General features: G+C 41.9%; 1 long non-coding RNA gene across 1 annotated transcript in view; it reads right to left on the bottom strand.

Annotated features, from left to right (window-relative positions):
* Positions 1 to 14451, bottom strand: part of LOC138498556 (uncharacterized) — a 293073-nt gene that overhangs the window by 54604 nt on the left and 224018 nt on the right. The window contains exon 4 of the long non-coding RNA XR_011278743.1: positions 2209 to 2414. This is a non-coding gene — a long non-coding RNA (uncharacterized lncRNA). The remainder of the gene's footprint in view (positions 1 to 2208; positions 2415 to 14451) is intronic.

The following is a 14451-nucleotide window of genomic DNA, read 5'->3' as shown; positions in this document are numbered from 1 at the left end:
CTGATCCCAATCCACACTACTGGTGCCAGTATGGCTGGTAGTCATGAATGACTGGAACCACTGTGGGCCATGATTGGCCCACACCTGGCATGCATGTAAGAGAGCAGATCTTCCATTGACTATCTGAGATTTGGGTGCAAAAGGAATCTTGGATAAGAGAAGGGTCTCTGCATCCATTCCAGGTCGATCTACTGAGGTACACACCGAACTTCATAAGGAGTCAATTATCCTTAACGAGAGAGCAGATTACAGGAACCGCCAGTGTCATGCTAGGAAGGTTTGACACCCTGACCCCGCTGTTGGCCTGTCGGACCTCTGCTTTTTTATCTGACCAGAAGGCCTGCAAGGGCACTTCACCTCTTTGGAGTAGTGGGAACAACTACTCTCGGCACCTCCTACTTATCCTCGCAAAGAGCCTCTTCTGAAGTGCTCCTGGGCCTTTCAGTGAACTGTCAAGCTCGAACCCAGGGTATCGCACAGGAACAGTGCCGTCCTGAGTTGAGACTCGAGACTTTGGGAATGGCTAGCATGTGGTCCTCGGCCCTCTTCCGCCAAAACTCATTGTCCAAGCTCCTCGGAGTGGCGATTTATGAGAGTGCGCCATGTCACGAGCATTTGCGCCCCCTGTGTCAACTCGCTGTGGTGACCATCGCTGAAAGTGCCTGCATCTCTGCCCTACCATGTCCTGAGACGTGCTGCATCAGAACTACCCTCCTTTCTTTCAACAGCTGAGTAAAGGCTACTGTCCCGCCACAAACGGTCGTCCTGTCCTGCAGCCTCTGAGAGCCGCAGTGTCCTGAAACTGCAGGGTTAACACCAATGAGCAAAGTGGGTTAGACTGCCAAAGTTAGGTCTGGACTGTGTTGAGGGTCGGTGAGTACTTTCATAACTTAACAGTGGCCCCCTGGCACATCCATCTATTTTTACGTACAAGAATCTCTAAAAAAATACTCACCTTGCCTGGGATAGCCTGCGCTCCCCAGCTATTCCGGAACTCCAAAAGTAGCTCTATCTGCAAGGGTAGACCCTCCTCTAGGAATAGGAACTTATTCTTCATCGCATCAAGCCCCTTCTAGGGTGGCCTCCTAAACTTCTGCCCACCAGGTCAGAGTTTAGAAATCCATCTTAACAGTAGCCTACCTGCTGTCAGATATGCAGCTGAAGCTCTGACAGTTACAGGGTGGACACCATGCGGCGAGGACCAGTGGTGTGTAGGAAGTTGTGCCCACAGCTATGGTTCTTCTAGAGAAGACAGGAGGAAGTGGGCAGGCTGGAGCACTGGGTCCTGCGGAAACATCCGGAGAAAGAGAGACAGCTGGCAGTAGGGACCTGATATTGATTGCCTGATATGGAACTTGATTGTGGGCGATTAAAATACTCTTTGCATTGAAAGGGAGGCAAATGTGTATGGCAGAGGAAGAGAGAGAGAGGGAGACTGCTGAGCGGGGGCCTAAGGCGGGCCATTCGTAAGCAACTGGGATAATCTTTGCATTTGGAGTGATCAAAGGGTTTTATGGTTTGAGTGAAGAAGGTTTTCACTATAAAGACTGCCGACAGGGGAAGGAGAGAGCGAGAGAGAGAGGAGAGAGAGAGAGAGAGAGAGAGAGAGAGAGAGAGAGAGAGAGAGAGAGAGAGAGAGAGAGAGAGAGAGAGAGAGAGAGAGAGAGAGGAGAGAGAGGAGAGAGAGGAGAGAGAGGAGAGAGAGAGAGAGAGAGAGAGAGAGAGAGAGAGAGAGAGAGAGAGAGAGAGAGAGAGAGAGAGAGAGAGAGAGAGAGAGAGAGAGAGAGAGAGAGAGAGAGAGAGAGAGAGAGAGAGAGAGAGAGAGAGAGAGAGAGAGAGAGAGAGAGAGAGAGAGAGAGAGAGAGAGAGAGAGAGAGAGAGAGAGAGAGAGAGAGAAATAAATACTGCCTGTCCCGAGGACTGGGTCTGTTCCAAGCAACCCTGAGGCACCTTGCATTTGAAGCAGACGGATGTGTCTATGGTTGTTGCATGAATGACAGCAGCAACTAACCCCAAACCCAAAAACCAATAAGAGTACACGGTTTGTGCAAAGGGAGCCACACTAGAAGCCACAGACCACCCACAGAGATTAATAATAATTAACCATTCAGAAAGGATTTAAAAAAGAACGAAAATTAAATTCATCAATTGCAGATGAAATCTACTAACATACATGTACATCAATTTAAATGAAAACGACATACACACCCAATAAGTCATGGCAAGACCGACCCCAATCCAACAGGGAGCATAGCTGACTGAGGACACAGGAGTAACTGGAGAGAGCAGACATGATAGGATCAAAGTTCCAGCAAAGGGAGCAGGTTCCAAAGCAGCCTGTGCTAGGCTGACTTTCCTGGAGTTTCCAGTGGGGGAATAGGTCTTGCATCTCGAGAGAGCAGGTCCCTGCTGTCCTGACTCAACAAAAAAAAAACAAATGTTAAGGAGCACACCTGAATTCAACAAAAATGAAACAATAATTAGTAATACTTAAAAAGGTAGAGGGTGCGAGGGAAAACACAACCCTGGCACTGGGTTGAACACAATGAAGACAAACAAAAAGTGACCACAAACTGTGGAACACTTGTGTCCCCCGCACACCTATTAGTCCTGTATGACAGTCATTCCTTCTGCATAAGTCAATTAAATTGCAAATGGTCCTCCAGAGGAGCCAGAATTCATCAGAAAACATTATTTACCATTCAGTCGGCAGAATTACGAGCATTGTTCACAGTCAGGAAAACCTATTTTATTCAAACTATAAAAGAAGAATATATTTCATATACAAGATAACATAATATCAACAAGATGTGATAATCAGCTCTATGCATTTCGGGATAACTTCCTTCCTCAGGAGTAATCAATCCTGCTTTTTTCTTTTGTGTACATCCATACAGTAATCTACAATCTAAACACAGAGTAGTCCGTTTTAGTAGGGTATAAGATGTATGCATACAAAAAACAATGTGCAATAGGTTTGTCATGGTGTTACCCAAAATCATTCACATGGTGTAGGTCAGGATTGGACAGTCCACGCTGTTTAGGTATGTTTCATAGAACAGCCATGAAATGTATTCACTGGCGGGAAATATCAGCCCTAGTGATGAAATAATGGTTTGTATTAGCTATAGTCTAAAATGTGCTCCTACGTTCCTAGCCTAAGTTGTAAGTAGGTTATATCTATATGAGGGAATTTGGGGGAGGTTCTTAGAGTTGATATGATGACTGGACCGTTGCTTTGTCGTGCCTGCCCATGTATGTGTATACTTTATTGTGTTAGTGTAAAAGTTAATAAACATGTGAATACCAAAAAAGAATCCTATGAGTGTTAAATAGGGGACATCACCAGCTGCCATTGAGCTATCTGAGGTAAACATTTCACCTCGCTGGGCATAGAGAATGGGGGTCAGAAGAAATCACCTCTGTTTCCAATAGACATAGAAAACCCCCATTCAGAACCAACCAAGTATATCCTCTCTGGGGATAGAAAATACAAACTCCTCACAAATGGGAACTTAACTTAGCCCTGCCTACGGGAGACTCCAGCCCTACTGTGGCTGATTATTTTGTTTCCCTCAAGGGAGGAGATTTTAGGTTCAGTACCAGTGCTCCCTGGGGTTTCAGTCTAGAGTAGATTTTCTTGGGCAAGGAACCATTCAACTCTTCATCCACTTAGATGTCAAGAGAACGGATCTCAGTTCCAAAATGATTAGAGGCTAAATGTTTCAAACCCTACACTTTAAAAAGCAACTTTCCCAAAATACTGGGTCATAAGGCCCTTAGGTTGGAACGTAGGTGCGAATAGGGGCCAGCTTTTATCAACCTAGGGAAAATGAAAAGTGTTTTAACATAGAGCGACAAGTAAAGCACCTCACTGACTTAATTGTACAGATGATGATAATTTAATCAGCCCCTTGCATATACTCTCCAAAGTGAGGCACCTGCATAGAATGTTTCTTGAAAGAAAGAAACATGTGTAACAAGGACAAAGAAGGTAAAGAAATAAAAGGTGAATCGCAGGACGGGATAGGCAACCCATGGAGGAAGCTTAATTTATTTAGAGGGAAATATTGCAAATTGACAACAAAACATGCTTGTATATGGATAAAAAGTAAAGTAAAAATAGGCCACAGGGAAAGTACATGAAGTGTGAAGAAGTGGCGGGCAAAATAAAGACAACAAAACATGATAATATGCATAATAAATGACCTATAGCGAAAGCCATTTATTACAGTGACAAACATAATCAAACAGTGAAATTAATTAATGCAGATACACCACTTTTTTCTTTAAAGAAAATTATATTGCATGCACTTAAATGGAAGACAGTAAAACAGATTCTAAAAACATTCTTAACTTCAAAATGTAGCCCAAATCAGTGTAACATGGTGGTGGCCTGCAGTTCAATTAATGACATTGACAAATACCTTATATACGTATTTTGAATACATTCTTAATAGAAGAACGTAATCAAAATAATAGTGAGGAATCTTCAACCCAAACATTAAATCTCCCATCCTAATATGAGGTGTCCTCCATCTTCAATGGCAATATTCTGAAATCCCAGATTTGGTAAAATCTCCAGGATTAACTTTCGACTGGAATATTCTGATTTTCCAGACATTGGAAGACCTCTGATAAGGGTTTAGTTTAACAAGTGGTGAGTTCAGAGAACAGGACAACTAGTATTGCTGAAGTTCACGAAAGCAAAATAAAGACAAGGATGCCTCTCCATTCATGTTGATGGAGAAGAGGATGCCATCCTGGTCTTAATATGCTTAAACCACATATAGGAAGTGAACGATATTGATCCAAAGCACCTGATCACTAGCATATGTGTGTTGATAAATTGCCATGGGAACCAAAACTATTAGGTCTAATTGTTCAGCCATGAGAGATGTCAATTCTGATATTTGTATAGGAAATGATTAACTACAGTGTTACACTAGGCACACAGAATACAACCAGATACAATATGAATGAAGAATGTGACTTATCTGGACTGTCACTCTGTCCAGGTTGGGATTGTTGTGCCCTGATGTGATGGAAGATCTTGCGGTGCCCTAGGATGATGAAAGGCTGCAGCGTTCCCCATTACGGGGAAAACCAAGGTAGTAGTGCCGTGCGTTCTTGCTGGGCTGGTAATTTCCTAAAAAGAGGAGGACTGAATTCAGTATAGAATACTAAACCAGCTAATCCCCAACCTTCACAAAAGCCTGTGAACAACCAAGTAGATGTATCCCCTACCTTATACTGGTAATAGCTGAACCTTGATGAGCAGGTAGAATCATAGATAACGAATTAGGAAGGGAGGTTAGTTAGGGACTAGAACCTGAATGGCACGAGGAACGCACTAGAGTCGGGAAGGTGCACAAAGTCATTGCAAAGCGTCCATGAGTCCAGTGCACAGACAAACTACCAGGAAAGTATCAGACAATTGAATGTTACGGTAATAGTGACCACGGGTACCGTGCGGTGCAGCAGAGCTGTGCGATTAAATAATGCAGCATAACTAACAGACAGTGTGGATGGCGTACAGCTGATACAAAGAAACCATGTCAATGGTAGCCGTGGTTGCCTTGCGGCTGGTAATGCAGAATTGCCTGGGGCCACTGGAACTGTACTGCGGGCGAAGGTCGTACCAAACACTGGGGCCGTGAGGTTGAATGGAAACAGGTCCAGCTGAAAGTCGCAGGCAGGAGACACACTGATGATTGGAAGCTATGCAGAATTGCCTGGGGCCGCTGGAACTGTACTGCGGACGAAGATCGTACCAAATGCTGGAGCCGTGAGGTTGAATGGAAACAGGTCCAGCTGAAAGTCGCAAGCGGGAGACGCACTGTTTATTGGAAGTTGAGGCAGGAACAACGTTGCTCGGCTAGAGGCGAGGAGCAACTAGAGCTTCACGGATATTACAATAATTATAAGCAATGGGCTCCTGCCAAAGCGAGTTTAAGTATGGAAACAACACGCCCACAGACACGTGATAAGAGTCGCGTGATGTGCAGCTCTTAGGGAAGCACAACCAAACAGTGAGAGCAGCATCCCAGCGAACACTGTCTCCATGGAAACAGCCCAGAAAGCCTGTATCGTGAATAGAATGGCCTGGCTGCTGTTCTATGGGCAAACTGCTGTCTGAAAGAAGACACTGCTGGCAGGCATGACATACAGTGATTCAGAAATGAAATACAGAAGAAGATCCAGGGACTTGAGAGGAATTCTTCCCACAGATTAAGCAACAATATTTATTGTAAAAAGAGGGATGCATGAAAAATATTAAAAGACGATAAAATAAGAAAGGAAATTATAAAATGTCTTAGCCAATAGCCAATAGTTTTACGTCTCTCTAAATAGCATATTAACAACATTGGGTATGTCAATCCCAGAGGAAACCTAGTGGATGATGTGCATCACCAAGCGAAAATGTAAGCCTTTCCAGGAGGGTGGTGAAAATGAAATGTTAAGGCCTTTCTCCTTTTCCACCATAAGTCATCAGGAAATTTCTCTTGACACGTCCCCTCATTGTCGGACAGGTAGCAGTAGAAGAAACCAAGACCATTGGGAACTCTTCTCCAGTCCAGAAAGTTTTAGAGTATTGAGGGCGGAAACCAAGTGCTTTGATGGAAGATATATTCGAATGAAGACAAAATAAGATCCATGACCAACCAAAGACTAAGTGGGATCCCTGTAAAGCTGGAGATCCTTTGTTCCTATCAATTTTCATATTTGGAAAAATAGGCACAAGGTGGACAAGGCTTGTAGGGAGTTTTATATGCAATGTGCAATTCCCTGTAATGAACCATTGCAGACACTTTCAAATGCAGTGAAATGCAAATGCACAGCATATCTTTAAAGTTGCTTCAGTCAGACTATTAACGTGACTTCATAATGACTACATTATGTCCTTAAAATGTATTATAATGTCCTTAAGATATTATGATGTACTAATTGTTTGTTTTAGCAAATACAAGGAATGATGTTTAAAAGAACAAACACTTGCTAGGTGCCATCTTGTTATAGATGAAGTCGTTCTGTTTTGACATTGGAAAAGATTCAAAATTACAATTCGAACACAGAGTGTGCTCTAAGTTATGTTGTTTGGAATAAAGCCTAGATTGTATATTCCCTATTGGAGTTGATCCACCAATCTGGAGCAGGATGCAGTGACCATAATTTAGAGAACAGAGTAGATATGCAATCTGTGTTTTTCTGTTCCAGAATACAATATGCACTAAAAACCTTTGTTGCCACAGACCCCATGTCCTAAGAGTAACATATCATGTACTCACTTCTTAAAGGTACAGGGAAATTCCATTCTGGGCAGTGTTTGAAATGAAACCAAATACCTAAACACCGAAGTAAGAAATGATGAACAAGATTGACCGAAGATCATGGTTTGTGTCCCAAGATTATGAGTCAGTCATCTGTGGCCCAGTTTAGTTTGATGAACATGATATGGGAGGTCCTTAAATTATAAAAACAGGGCTGCATGTCTATGTTTTGTGGTCTGCTTGTATTTATTTGTGCTTTATAATGTGCCAAATTACAACAATGGTATTTGAAAGGATCGGAAGCAGAGGAACAATGGGGTTGCAAGGAAGCGCAATTCCAACAATGGCACAGTTCACAGTAGCGCAGTCCTATTTTAAAGTCACATCATATAAATAAACCCAACATCCAAACAACAACAGTAAAGAGAAAGACACTAAGGGGGTGTGAAGAGCTGTAAGTTAGAGTAAAGCCTGTTTAAATTTAAGGCAGGGCATGGGAGGCGAGACGTGGAGAGGGAGCCTATGTGGGTAGACAGGGTGTGAAGATCCTTCCACATTTTTGTGGTGGACACTGACAATGTTTCCTCCCCCTTTTCTAAGTCTTTTAAATGTAGAGGGTAAGAAAATGTTACTAGTCGATCTAAGATGCCCAGTTGAGATGGGCAGATACAGGAATGTGGGTCCTTTCATATTTGGGCCTCTGTGGGTCATAAGAAGAGAAATGGACCATAATGGCACACCCTATTCGGGAGAGTACAAGTAAGTTTCTAGGGTAAATGTTAAAGAAAGTGAAGAAAAGAGGAGTAAGTAGTTTTAAGGTGCAGAGGAGAGAGAAACAACCTTGACACCTAGGTTGTGTAGAACAATGAGAAAAACGGCTAAGTTCCCAACTTGGGAACTCACGTCCCCTGCACACTTGTTTGTGTCTGGAATTCCAGACCAGTAATTAATTAATGCTTTTAACAGTAAAACACATGTTATATGCAAAAGGAATTCAAGTTTACTAGGTTTGCAAAGACAAATTGTTAAAAAAATAGGCTTTCAATCAGATTAAGGTCACAAGAACCAATCTTCATTTTATTCATAATGTTGAAGCTGTGGAAGGCCCAACACATTTCGAGTGATTCAACACTCTTCCTCAGGGGCAGATCAAGTTTCTAAAAAAGATATGTACAATCATATTTACATGAGTATTTTGACATAATATTCAAATCCAATAGTTTTTTATGCAAATATGTTTATGAAAGCAATATTTTTGCCATCATGGAAAGCTATCTAGTAGAAAAACATTTTTTATCGTGCAACTAGTACTTATTGCTTTTATAATCATGGATCAGAATCCTTTGTGTAGTGAGAATCTTGTCATACCTAATTGGTCTACTTAGACATAGTGCGTGCGCATCAAAACCCATTGTGAGATATTTAATGTTATACCAATTGCTTAAGGCAATACCTAGAGAGAGCTTGATCTAATGAGAAGAAAGCTAAAGGCAGGTATATTAAACTAGTCTACTGTATATCAGCAACTAACCTTGTGATTAGTTATGGTGAAAAGAATGTCAGCCAACGGAGAGAAGTCTCCGGATTATACAGGGAAATGGAGCTTCATGAGAATTCGGGAAAATCAAGATGCAAAGATTGTGAGTTCACTGCCACATCATTTCGAATGCAGACTACATCAATTTCCAGTCCAATAAAACACTAAAATGTTACTTTTTAAGTATCTCCATTATTATGTGACACAGAAAGAAACAAGTCAATCCTTTAGGTGGGTGTGAAAATAGCTTGAGCCAATGATACTAACATTAATTAGATTTGTTGTCATTTTGCAGATCTATCAGAAACGCAGGACACACAATAAAAATGTGTAAACAAAATGCACATTTCAAGTCGGGTTGTTTAAGAAAGATTCTCTAACCACTTTTCCATAACAGTTTTGAAAGAGCTCTGCAATAAGTTAATATTAAGAACTTCCAACAACTATTACATTACCATAAGATTTGCATATTCCTTCCTCACAGAGAATCCCTAAACATGTCCTTTTTGCATGCTGGGTCTTGGACTACAGTATCAGTATAAAGTGTTTATGTGCAAACAGCAGAAGTAACACTCTAGAATAATTCACAGTTTTTGATAAATAAATTGAGAAGGTGGTATCGCAGATAGAAAAAAGAAGAGTGGTGTGCTAATTTGATCTCATGGTTGATGTCTTGATTCAAAAAGGGAGGAATAAAGCTAAAAAGGACCTTCCCTTTTTAATAATGGTCACCGCTCACAACCAATCGGAATAATGTGTGTGTTCAAAAGGAGATTCCCCAGAAACCACAATCCACTCAGGAGAACAAACAACAGAACAATGATATCCCTTTGCATACAGCCAAAGGAATCAGTCCTGCTAAGACCCTCACCCATGTGGGCGGTGGGTTAAAGGCTGATAAAAAGCCACTGCAGAAGTGGAGAGATATACATCAGAAGACAACGCAACACAACAGAATAATCCAATAAGAGCAGACAAGACTAAACTAGATCCAGCAGGGGCCATGCCTGACTGAAGATACAGAATGTTAAGGATTTTAAAGGGGCGTCACACTCCAGACCAGTTCTCTTTATACTGGCAGGGATGCAGCGCACAATTAAAACGCTTTTAAAATTATGAATTTGAATTCAGCTTTGAGAAGGCAGCCAACCGGTCTCACACCCCTCCCACCCCCCTTAACGTACACCCTGTGTCGCAATGGACCATGAACCAGGCCAGTGTGTAAAGATAGAATATTTTTTTATTTTTTATTATGAATTAAAATCCAACACATTCAATATAGTGTGGTGATAATTACACACGAAAATGATAGAATACACTTAGTTTAATCTTCTAGCATAAGATATACAATGCACAATTGATAGAAAGCAAGATTACTTTTAGAGTAGTGCTTTTAAATGGCACCATTGCTAAGCATTCCCCTTGCAACAGTTCCTCAAATCTCTGTTAACCATATTTTGTGCGGGTGGAGAGGAATAGCAAGGAGTCGGGTATACTATGCAAAAATCAGATCGAAAATCCGACCTACCACCCCTGAATGGGAGGCAGAAATCAGATTGAGCTCCCTTGAAAAATGAGCAAAATGGCACTCGGAATTACTAAACAGTTGTTTCTACATGTGCGGTTGAATGAATAAGGCAAGAAGGTGTGTGGCTGTATCAAAGAGCAAGAAAACTTGCAATCTACAAGGCAATGGACTAAACAACGGGCATACATTGTAGACAATTGACTATGGAAGGAAACGCAGTGCAGCAAGAATCACACGTGGCAAAATTGCAATTGCTACGTTTCACGGGTTTAAAATAGTTAAACGGCTTGGAAAATGAGCTAAACAGACAAAATCGGAATGCGGTTTTAATGCTAAGGTACAAAGGAACATAGGAGGTATGATATGCAAGTGAAAGGGTGATTCGGGATGGATGACAGTATGGATTATTACAGGGAAAGGAAAAATCGGCTTTTTAAAAGGGAAACACTTTCACAGGCAACTCGGTTTTGTTAGAAAAAAGATTTATTCTACTGCAACTATATTTTTAATGGCTAGATTGTTAAAGAAAGACACGGTACGCAAGGAGGTTACTTGCAAGGTCAACCTACCCACGCCGCATTCAGCTCTATATGGGAATTAATAAAATGATTCAAAATAATACTAAGGACTTATATAGTGGACTGAAATCATTTGGAAAGAATGACGCTAACACATGGAAATTAACACAGATTTTCCTAAGGACATGACACACAGAGGATTCTCACAATTCCAAGGACTTTGCTAGGGTATTTATAGGATTTCTATGGGATTGGACATAATACCAGGTAGCAAAGCAAGGGATGCAGTTTTTGGTTACTGGGGAAGGGAAATACTTACAACAAGCACTCGAATGGAATAGTTTGGACAGCCAGCCGGCCCTCGGGACACGGGACAAAGATCTGGCCACTTGGGCAACAGCTGGGCTCTCCTCTAGGGACATAGCGGGGAAACTGGAGTCTGGTCTCAGTAGACAGCGGGGCACATCAGCTGGGCAAAGCAGGTAGCTGGACAAAACAGGATAATCCCAAAACGGTTCAGCAGCCTTCTCCCCTTTTTCCAAGAGTTATTAGGATGTTTGTAGGGTTTAATTCTGGATTAGAAATTCAGCCTGGGTAAGAGGTTATGCCTGGATCTGCTCTCAGCTACCCCTGGTCTGGCACTGGAATCTGGAATCTTGCAGGGTGAATGTTGGATGTCTGGATCTCTGGATGTTGAGTTGGATTTTTGAATCTTGGATTTTTGAATGTCCTGACTGTCTGTATGTCTCCATCTTATAGAGAACGGTTGAGAGGATTTTTTACTATGTTGTCAGAACTAAGCTAGGCATACCTCTAAATCGGATAGGTCAGCCTAAAACTGTCGCTGCATCCCTTTAAGCAGATTGGACTGACGGTAGTGACTCAGTTTTAGTGCGGGTGTTTTTTACAATGTGCTTTGTTCTAGCAAAGTTGCTTTAGCCAAAATCAGTTATGACACAAATTGCTCATTTTTATACATGTCACCCTTATAAAAATTAGATAGGCAAATAACATATTTCACAAGGAACATTTCTGTCCACCCACCAAGTTTGTGCAATGCTATTTAGTCATTCTAGCAATCTTTCGCCATTTCCGTGGAAAACATTTCACCTAAAATTCTCCAATTTACTACATATATACATATAATCCCTGGGCATATTTTCACTAAGTTACAAGACTGTACCAGGTTCGCTTTCCCTATAAATGACATTTTACTGACGTTTGTGGCCACAACATGTCAAAAAAACCTACAATGTCTTATTTTAATGGCGCAAAAATGACATTTAAAACGGTCATAATTTCACATTACTGTTTCTTTAGATTACTGAAATAAATGTCATGATGTGCACAGCCTTTGAAATCAAATGGGCTGGCTTTGTTTCCAAATATGTGCAGTCTTTCCAACCCCCCCCCCCCCGGCAAAGGTCTTTCCCAGAACAACTTGCACATGCGGTTGCTATGACTCCCCTTTGATGCTAGGCAGTTTGAAGCTGAGGAGAGGTGTCAGAGGATTTCACACCTCTGTGCCAGGGCAGTCCATTGTCTCATGCTGCAGCAATGCTGCTTCGTCTGACAAAGTCACCACATCCCACACCTCAGGGCCATTCATGTTGTAAAGGAACTTCCTTTCCCATGGGGCTGGTACATTTTAAAAGTGCCTGCCTTGCAAGAACAGGTTTGGCAGCAATTTTCAGGGCATAGCCATGATGTTGAAGTTCTTTTTGTGGGGAAAAATACAGTACACAGAGAACAATTTACTTATAATGTTGCAGCTTTTCCTTCTCTTCCCAACATATGTAGTTTTGTTTAAGGGCATGTCACAGTATTATTTCCATTGAATTGGTACAATCTCCACTCACTGCTTTGCAGAGCAGTACAACACGGGTTAATTTTTACTTTCCCTGGTCATTTACAAATGTAATTTTCCTCGCATCTTTATTCTGAACATTTCTATAGCTCTGATCAATTCCTAACACACAGGAATCTGTTAAAAAACAAGGTTTCTTTGAAACTGACATAAACAAAAGGAGAGAGAGAGTTTTGTGTGAGGAATTTTGCCAGTGTCACTTTGTTGCAAGAGTAAATGCTTGCCATACGGCCTGGAGTAATTTCTCTGCTATATTACAGTTTTTACTTGACACACATGCCATTCAGTGAGGAATGTCCTCCTTTGCTGGTGTACAACCTGAAGATAGATGGGCATGGATGTGTCTTATCAGCAACCAAACTATGTAATGTAGCAAAGATGGCAATAGCATCAGTGCACAGTCATTTTAAACACGGAACATTTTCTCTTTCAGTGCGAAATCTTGAGATTTCAGCATAGCAGCGCTGCACCAGTTTGCTTTTGAATTCTTTTGGGTGTGTATGGAGAAAATAACTGGAGCAATTTTCGGGGTGTTCTATGTTTCATCTTGCTCCATCTGTGCTCAACAGAGCCAGCACAGCCATTACTTTTGATAATTCCTAAACGCAGTTTTGATGCAAGGCAATAAGTGCTCAGCAGAGCCAGCACAGCCATTCTTCATGCAACTGCTGAAAGTGCAGTTTGGTGATGTAGGGGAAGTTCTGCTGGGCTGGTAAATGTACCTCACAAGACGTAACTCTGGAGAGAATATATTTGATAGGATGCAGGGACCAGCAGAGGTAGCAGACTCCAAAGAAGCATATGCCACAAAAATGTCTCCCTCTCAAAGGCAATATCTATCTGAAAGGTCTGTGTATGATGCACAGAGACCTAAATAACAAAGCACCAGCCTTCATCAGGGCTCTAATGTATCTGCACACCTCAGCTGAGCATCTCAGATCCGCTAGAAACATTTTCTTACCGATCCTACCTTTAAAAGACTTAGACAAGACAGAGGAAAGATTGGCGGTGTCCACCACAAAAATGTGGAATGATCTTCACACTCTGTCTACCCGCATAGACTCCCTCTCCACGTATCGCCTCCCATGCCCCTCCCTAAATCTAAGCGGGCTTTACTCTAACGTACAGCTCTTCACAGCCTCTTGGTGTCACTCTTTATTGTTGTTGTTTGGGTGTTGGGTTTATTTGTATGATGTGACCATGAAATAGGACTGTGCGCTACTATGAACTGTGGGATTGTTGGATTTGCTTCCCTGGAGCTATCACTAGGGCTTGAGAACTTGCCATCCCGTGAAGGAAGGACCCTAGTGTCCTGAGTCTAGCCCTAGGTATGTAGACCTGGGGAGCTCATATACACAAATAATAATTGACTGACCAAGAAGGATGATTCTCTCAGAGGAGCCATTATGGGCAAAGGATTATTGCTTGACCACATGGGACTATTCCCTTAAGGGGGAGACTGAAATAAATCATATTCACTGGTGCTTTTGAGGGATAATTGGCTTGATCCTTATTGACAATTGTACATATCTATTAAATACGACTTCTTTACAAGCTCCTCTATGGACCAGATACAGGCTGCCATGGTGCCTGTACAAACTACGATGGACTCCGGGTCAGCTGACACGTCTTGCACGTGGAGGACGTACGGCAAGACATGCCCCCTTAAGGCTATAAAACCATCGTCTTTCAAGGGGCTCGTTGCTGCTAATTAGCGTTACAAGCTACAC

This window comes from Ambystoma mexicanum, chromosome 5q (genome assembly GCF_040938575.1).
Source record: "Ambystoma mexicanum isolate Mex_15411 chromosome 5q, UKY_AmexF1_1, whole genome shotgun sequence".
Taxonomy (NCBI): Eukaryota; Metazoa; Chordata; class Amphibia; order Caudata; family Ambystomatidae; genus Ambystoma; species Ambystoma mexicanum.
This window is presented reverse-complemented; position numbering and strand designations above follow the sequence as displayed.